The following is a 9201-nucleotide window of genomic DNA, read 5'->3' as shown; positions in this document are numbered from 1 at the left end:
GAGAAAAATGGAGCCTGAGATACTAAGAGACTCAGAGAAGAGTATGGAGAGTTCTGGCTGCATCGAGGTTACAGTTACTCCCGAGGCTCAGATGTTTCCATGGCCCCCACTTGGCTTGTTCTGCCTGCTACTTAAGTATCTTTTCATGGACTCTTCCTATTTATAGAAGCATGTTTGAGTGGGGGTATGTTAACAGAAAGGATACAGCCAGGAATGTCTTTCCATTACTTTTCACATAAACAGTAATCAAATTTAGAACATGATTAAACTCTTTCAAGTTCTATAAGAGTTCTATTTTTTTTTTCATTTCTGCAAGATTTTAGATAATGTCTTTAATAGTTCTATTTTCAGTAACCTCATTTAAGTTTCTTTCATTCAGAATATTACTACTTTTACTTCACAGACACCTTTAAATCTTACAGTGGATACACTTTCATATATATATATTTTTTTCTTGTTGTTTTATCTCTGTGTTATGCTCAACATGAGTTTTCACAGTAGTTATTCCACATAATTTTTAAAAAAATTCTCTATAGTGTCTATTCTTCTTAATATTGTACCCAAAGCAGACTTTCATTTTGGTCTTGTGATTCTTTTTTTATTTCAGCCAATATCCTCTGTATCTCTGCCTTTATTTCAGCTGTTAGGTTCGTGGAGATGCCTGCTGCTATTTTATAGGCGTTCTGAGATCTCTGTGAGCACACTGAGTCTTGAAAAATTCTTGTATAATTTTGAAGAAAAGAATTTTCAGAGCTGTGACCTCCCCCAGTCTTTAGGGATATCTGTCCCTTTCTGCCAAATTGTTTTCTCTCTCTTATGTTTTAGTAGGTTCCACTGTTTATTTCCTGGATGCACTGACTTGGGAAGAGTTATCCAGCATGACATTTTTCAACAAAGTTCAGTTTCCTTAGTCCTCTTTGTTGTTCACTAGGGCTCAGACAACTTTCCTCTTTCAAATATAAACCTGAAAGTCAGGATGTAGCATTTTCCTTTTATTCTTTTTGTAACGCCTACTGCATTTATCACATCTGACAGCGCTGGTGCTGTAGTGATCCTTGGGCTGGGGAAGCCTCTGACAAGCTTCTAACTCAAGCGTACTTCTAACACTTGCAAAGGAGCCCACCCTCGTCAGCACTCCCGGCTCTCCTGTGTCTTTTGATTTTTGTGTTCTCCCTCCCAACTCCTCCCCCAATACAAAACGTCATTGGATACGATCTTAATACTCCTCTCTACTTCCTATTAATAGAACGGAAAAATAAAATGAGAAAAGAGCCAATAGAGATAGGTATAAAAGGAGATATAAAAGGAGGACAGGACTCTGGTTACTTCTGAAAATGATCACTTGCTTGTTTTTCTAGATCCCAACCTCTACATTCTGGGGTTAGGTGTGCAAAGGGGAAATGAGTCAGAGACTTTATTTTTTATTTTTAGTGAATATCTTTTGATTCTGGGTCAGATGGTTATGGTACAGTCTAATAATTTGCTTTTCAGTCTATCCCCATTTCCGATGCATTTAGGGGATATTGCTTGGAAATTTTGTTATGTCATATTTTTTTTCTTTTGCTATTGTCACTTACTGTCTCTTTCTTCTATCTCCATGAATGTTCTAGGCAAAGACAGCAGACCAAATACATCTAATCTGTCTTCTTCATGTTCCCCTCTAAATCACATTTGTTCTGAGGAGGAGCTGCATTAGTGTCTATGAAGACAAAACTCTACTGGTATACTTAACAGAAGCATGTTTATATTTTTATTGCAAAAGATAATGAAACAGAGATTTCATTTCTCTTTCTATAACTTCTATTCTGGGACACAGAATCTCTGTAGTATACTGAATAATCACGTGGATTTTGCAGAGACATATACCTGTGTCTAAATCTAGGCAACCCCACTTTCTGTGAATTTGGGCTACACTCAACCATTGTGGACCTCATTTTCTCATGCAAAATGGAGATAACAGTACCTATCTTTTAGTGTTGTTATGAGTAAAGGACTTAACCATTGGATTTGCATGTTATAAATACTCAATAGATGGTAGTCATAATTGATTATTACAAGTAGGTTTCAGGAGACATTATCTTTGAATTTCCAAAGTGTATTTGAAATTCATAAGCCTTATAAACAAGATTAGTCCTTATTCAATATTTTTAGAAAATAATATTTATGATAAAGAGCTAGGCCATTATCTAGCAAACATATAATTATTTTAACAATACAGAAAAATAACTTTTTTCCTGTCCACACTTTACCCATATACGTTAACTTGCAAACATGACTTAAGTGATTTATGTAGAAAGCGATTATTTAGCTATTCACTTTGGAAGGTGGCAACTGTTTCACACAGAGCACACACACACACACACACACACACACACACAGTGTGTGTGTGTGTGTGTCTTTTTATCCTTAAAAATAGCACTATATATATATATATATCTTTTCATGCAGAGTTTATTTCCAAAATAAAATTGTGAACTTGCTTTGCCTACAGGCATGATAATGGTCTAAGAAACAACAATCTTGATTAGTGATTGATCAAAGAATATGATTTACATCAAAGCTGGCTAACTCTGAAGAGAGAATCTACGTATACTCTTAGCAACATCACCAAACTGTCTCATGTGCCAAGAAGGCTACTAACCATATTCACTGAGAGCCAGTTCTTGATTACACAGTTATGAATTCCATAGTCTAGAGCTTATTCAGCTATACTTTTGCTTACCCTCTTTTTCTTCTCCCTCTGAGGCCCATCTCCCCTGCAAATTATACTGCTTGTTAACTTCCTCACCCATGAAATTATCCGCCTTCTTTGATGAAACTTTCACTATTTTACATCTGAATGCAAGATCTGAAGAAGAAATTTGAACCTATAATCTTTAACAGGGTATTGAAAATGTGAATTTTATTTGTTTGAGATTGTTATCCTTAAAAATAGCTTGTGCTCTCTCTCTCTCTCTCTCTATATATATATATATTTATAGAGAGAAATAGTGGGCGAGAGGGGGAAGGGGCAGAGGGAGAGAATATACAAGCAGAGCCCCCTGAGCAGGGAGCCTAATGTAAGACTGTATCCCAAAAGCCATTTGATCAGAACCTGAGCTGAATCCAAGGGTCAAATGCCTAACCAGCTGAGCCACCCAGGTGCCCCAGCACAGTATATTTTTTATTTTAAAACATATCCAGCTTTGTGTGGCATATTGAAAAAGAAAAAGGAAAAAGTTTAGCAAATGCTCGGTTGTAAAATAGAAATGACCATTTATTAAGAAGGAACTGTTGGTTCAGAGGAAAGCTGACTTCAGCAAGGGCATTCATTGCCAATGATCCATGGGGAACTTGGCAATTAATACATGGGCTGATACAGATTCATGTCTTCATGGAGTCCCAGCTGCCTCCTGCTAGGTATGTAAGTTGGCAAGTCCCTCTTAATACCTTTGGGTCTCAACATGGCTAATTCTGAAGTGTAGACTAAATATAAACTCCATTGTGTTTGTATATATTCTTCTAATGTGGAAACTTTGAGAAAATGCAAGCGTTGAAAGTTCAGAACAGAGCAGTAAACGGGCACTATAAATTTCTCCTTTGTTTGGAGAAATTCAACATGGAGTCTTCTGGAATAGAGAAAATCCTGTGTGAAGGGAACAAGGCAGCATACATAATGGGTAAGAGCATGAACCCTGGAGCCAGACTGCCTAGATTTGAATCCCAACTCAGCCACTACCCTGGTGTGTAACCTTTGACAGGTTGTTTCCCTTCTGCTCCTCAGTGACCTCACCTGTCAGCCAGGGATGGTGATGATGGCGTTTACCTTACAGCGTCAGTACAAGGAGGAAATAAATTGTATGTGTAAAATGCTTAGCATCTAGCATATAATACTTATTAGTTATTTATTAATCTAGCATTAAATACTTATTTAAAAAATTTGATGAGAGAAAAATCAATTCTTAAAGAAATGGTCTTGGTGACAGTTTTGTGTTAAGGGCATACCCTGTATACATGAGTGCTTGTTATGTGAGGGTTTATTACTCCATCTTGAATATCATGTGGTTTGAAGAGGAAATGAAAATGAATAAAAATCTATGTTTCTCATTTGCATGTAGGATTTTTAAGAAGTTTAGTGGATTAGATTATAGGGGATTGAAAATAGTCTCTCACTGGGTCTTGAGACTCTTGAATTTGTGTACCAATCAGAGGAGATCTAGGTTGTCACTGTAACCCATCTGAAACTGAACAGCACAAGCTTCCCTTGCATCCCAAAGAAGGCCAATAAGAAGGGTATTTGGAGGGGTGCCTGGGTGGCTCAGTCGGTTGAATGCTTGACTCTTGGCTTCAGCTCAGGTCATGATCTCAGGCTGTGGGATCAAGCCTTGCACTGGGCCCCGTGCTCACCAGAGTCTTCTTCAGAGTTTCTCTCTCTCTCCCTCCCACTCTCTCTCAAATAATAAATAAATAAATAAATAAATAAGCAAATAAAAAAAAAAAGAAGGCTATTTGGAGGAAGAAAACTGGGTTGCCCACAGTAGGAACAAAGCACTCACAAAGGCTTGAAAACAGCTGCACAGAATTCCACAAGAGGAAGCTCTGGGGACGCGTAATCCCTAGCTTTAGCTCCCACAGTGTGAACAATCACGTGGGGAGGGGATGGGAGATTTCATTGAGACATAGTATTGTGACAGGTGGGATTATTCTCCGTTGTTTGCTCTCTGTCACACGCTCTGGCCAACGCGATGGGAGTGGGTAAGACAGTTGTCTCATCCAATAGAAGCTTAAATGCAGTGGTACGCTTCATCTTGGGCTGACTTCCTCCTGCCCTCCACCATGAGAAATGGTGTCAGAGAGTGGTGTCTGCGTTGGGGAGTGAGAGGACATGTGAGGCCTGCCGAGCCCAGCTGGGCCTGACTGAGTCAAAGTCTTCAAGTAACAGAAGTCAGTAGGCGCTTGTCGTGAGCTGTAAGCTGCTGAGCTACTGGGGCTCTTCTGTACTTATAGTCTCCTCATCCTACCTTTTGGAGGACATGGTCTAGTGGTCTTGGGAAAACTGTGGTGCTCCCAACGCACTTTGGAATGTCAAACTTAAATGTCCTTATCATCATACTCACAATACCCATAAGTTGTCAAGACAGTAAACCTAGGATCTGGTAAAGAGATATTCTGACTATTTGGGGCCCTTTTTGTTTATATCTTTGAAGGATTAGTAATCGGTTTGAGGGACGAGCGTCTGTTGTCTTTCTCTACTGTTGTTGCAGAGTACCACATATTGGTATTGTGAATTACAGTTATTTACTTGGACTACAGGTAAATAACTTAACTTGGACTACAGTTATTTACTTACTTGAATTACAGTTATTTATTTGGAGTAGGTGGATAGCAATAATATTCTCCCTTTACATTTCTACAGCTTCTTTTGTCTAAAGCATTCAAAGAACTCTTGAAGCAGTCTCTCACTGAGTCTTACAATTCTGGCACGAGCAGGGAAGTAGCTGTATTTATTCCACAAGGTTGGCAAGGTAGACACATGGAAGGAAGGGAAATGACGGTTCTGAGCAATAAAATATCCGGGTGTTTGAGGTTATGTAGGAACAATATCGATGACCAACTCAGTTTAAAATAATTTCTATTATAAGTTGTTAAATATAGTATACTACTTAGGGACTCTAAAAAGATCAGCTTTTTAGTGGAAAAGAGCAGAGAACAAATTAAGTAAATGATATCATCTTTTAAGATGAAGCATCTGTTTTCATTCCTACTATGAATATTCTGACAAATTTCCTTTTCTTTTTAATAATTTCCTTACATCTCTATAAAAGCATTATAATTTTAATTTTTTGTCCTTTCACTCATCGGAATTTTTTGGAAGATTTCTTTGTGGTGAAGTACATAGTCCAGTTATAAAAATTTAATAAATACGAGAGAACAACGTGTATTCTTGGCTAACGTGGTACCTAGTTCTAGATATTTCTATTAAAGTAGGTTTATTCATTATGAATTACATTTCTTTAGAGCCTTAGGAATGTTTTCTGTGCTTGATTTACCAAGTTCTGAAAGAGATATATTAAAATCCTTCACTGTGATCATGACTGCTATGATCAAAATTACTTACCAATATTCTGTTCATTCCTTTTCATTCTTTAAAGATTTCAACATTATTCAGCACTACTCTTGTCCTTTCTTTTGATGATTTCAGCATTCACGTGGATGAACTGCTCAAAACCCTTTTCTCTTATTATCACTTATTTTTCTTCTACCTTTCCTCAGCCACTTTCTCCCACATCTAGATCTTATTATTAACAATAATTTAAAAAATTTCCATTACCAATAATCAGAATGGGTTTAACTGCAAGCATTTGACATTCTGTCCACCATCTTTTCCTATCTATCCAGCTCATTTTCCATGGTAACATTTCTTCATCTGCCACATCCGATCCATGGATCCCACTGCTTCCATCGTGCATCATTTCCTCATATTTGCTTTTTCCTACATCAAAGTTCCACGGTCCATGACTGTAATCACTCCTTTGTATAAACTCTCAGTTCCCTTGTTCTGTTTTTCCTCCATTCTATGCTGCTTTGAAACTCCAACTCTGATTACTTGTGACTCTCTATGTACTCCCTGCGAAGAGAGAACACTGAGATGGTCCTGGGCAAAGTTACACATCAGCTTGGCTGCTTTCACTTTCATTTATGACCGGAAAAGGGACACTATCGGTTACTTCTACTACACCCCCCAGTCATTTAGGAAACCGTTTTGCAGTTTCCCTTTGCAGTTTCCTCTTTATAGAAACTTGATCTCTCTTCCCACATCCTCACTCTCAGCTAATAACATCACTTCTATTTCAATGAGAAAACAGAAGCCCCCACAAGAGAAGTCCCAGTTCTCCTCACCACCAGGCTTAGCCCCTCACACACATCTGCCTCCCTAGATTCTTCCCTCCCCTCTCTCGCCATGATGGGTGTTCCTACATAACCAACTCATCCTTTTGTATTCAGTCTTCTGATGCCTTCTCTACTCATGGATTTGTCTGTTTTGCTAAGTGTTCTTTCTCTTTCCTTCCATTCTGTATCACTAATCTTTCCTTCTCTGATGATCTAAGGGATCATTCCCATTTGTATATAACATAGTGTAAAAGGCTCATTACAAACAAACCTTTCTCAGATCTCACACTCTCCCCCCAGATACTGCACCACTTCTGTTTTCTTGAAATACTCATTGTGTTCCATTCTCACCTTATGTTCTCTCTTGAACCCACTCCACTCAGACTTTGTCCTTCCAGCACACCAAAGCTATCTTTCCAAAATTATGGATGACCTCCATGCCACCAAATCCGGGCATTAGTTCTTAGTCCTCATCTTCAATTACTTACCATCATTTTCATACAGTCAATTGCTTCTTCCTTGAAATACATCCTTTAGTTTCTGGGACACATCCCTGTCCTGGTGTCCCCCTTTACCTCCCTGCCTACATCTGTTTAGTCTCCTTCCTAGTGCCTCTCCTCTTTCTTGTCTCTAAATGCTGGAAGGCCCCCCAGGGCTTGGGATGACAACCTAGTTCTCTTCTCCATATGCAAGATTTTTCTTAATTTTCTCAACCAAGGCGTTTTAATGCTTTATATGTTGACAATTCCTAAATTAGCTTCTTCAGTGTTGGCCTCCCCCTTGGGCTCTAGGCTGGTAGACCCAACTTTCTACTTGATATCACCTCCTAGATGTCTAATAGGTATTTTGAACAGAACTCTTGATTTTTCTTAGTCTTTCAGTTCTCAATGACACCATGATTCACTATGCCTCAGATCTAGGAGTTATCTTTGGTTCCACCATTTTCCTCAAACCCCACATCAATATACCAGATTTACAATATAGCTCAGATTCTGTCATTTCTCAGCACCTGCACTGCTATCACCCTCATCCAAGCTTATCATCTCTCTTGGGGTGTTCCAAGCCTCCTCAGCCCTCCTCCTGGCTTTCTTTGTACCTCCTTTCAGTCAGTTCTTAGGTCAGCAGTCCTAAAAGTCCTAAGAGTCCTAAGAGTAATATTGTTCAAAGCAAAATTTACAATCTTTCAGTGATTCCCAATTCTCTTAATAAAATAAAAATTCCCTACAATGGCTCACAAGTTTTACTCGATCTGGTCCCAACTACCCTCTGACTCCATCTCCCAGTCGGCCTGGCTCCATCAGCTCCAGCCACACTAACTTGCTTAGCAAGCAAGTCTTTGAACACGTCAAACTTGTTCCTGCTTCAGGGTCTCCATGTTTTTCCCTCATGTCTCCTGGGATGGGTTGACTCCAGAGCTCCAGATTGCTTTCTAGCTTCATTAAGATCTTTGCTCAAATAGCACATTTTAAGAGAGACCCTCTTTGAAAATCAGATCCTAATTAGTCTTCAGTATCTTCCTTCAGTGTCTTATACTGCTTTCTTATATTATATATTTCTTTATTTATTGACTATTATCCTTCATGCTACAATGTAGGTTCTATGAGTGAGAAATGTGTCTGTCATGTGAGAACCAACCTATTCACTGATATACTTCTAGTGAATAACCCTTAGCAGGCTGCAGGTGCTTAATATATATTTGTTGAATGACTATATACTTGAGTTATTTTTGATATTTGATGTATCAACACTGTTGTATCCTTTTTGTGCACTGTTAAGTTTTATAATTTTTTTGGAAAGATTTTTATTTATTTATTTGACAGACAGAGATCAGAAGTAGTCAGAGAGGCAGGCAGAGAGAGAGGAGGAAGCAGGCTCCCCGCTGAGCAGAGAGCCTGATGTGAGGCTCCATCCCAGGACCCTAGGATCATGACCTGAGCTGAAGGCAGGGGCTTTAACCCACTGAGCCACCCAGGCACTCAGTTTTATAATTTAAAAATATTCCTTGTTCTAATTAATGTCCTGGTCTTAGATTCTAGTGTATTTGGTATTAATATTGTTGTCATGTTCTTTTGTTTACATGAGACTACATCTTTGTATATCTTTTTTGTTTATTAACGTTTTTCATAATGATATCTCCCATTTCATTCCAATTTGTCAAATCTGGATTGAATTGTTCCCTGGAAGCAGTGGCTTTAGCACATAGAAACATCAGCAGTTGGGATTATCTGGATCAGGTAGGTTTCTTGAAGTTAACCCCTTGAATAAGAGCCTTCTCCTGGGGCACTGCTAGCTGATGGTGAGGGAAAAGACTGGAACCTATGGGCCCTCCTC

The sequence above is a fragment of the Lontra canadensis genome, unplaced genomic scaffold (genome assembly GCF_010015895.1).
Source record: "Lontra canadensis isolate GAN:19392208 unplaced genomic scaffold, GSC_riverotter_1.0 scaffold1, whole genome shotgun sequence".
NCBI classification, from domain to species: Eukaryota; Metazoa; Chordata; class Mammalia; order Carnivora; family Mustelidae; genus Lontra; species Lontra canadensis.
This window is presented reverse-complemented; position numbering follows the sequence as displayed.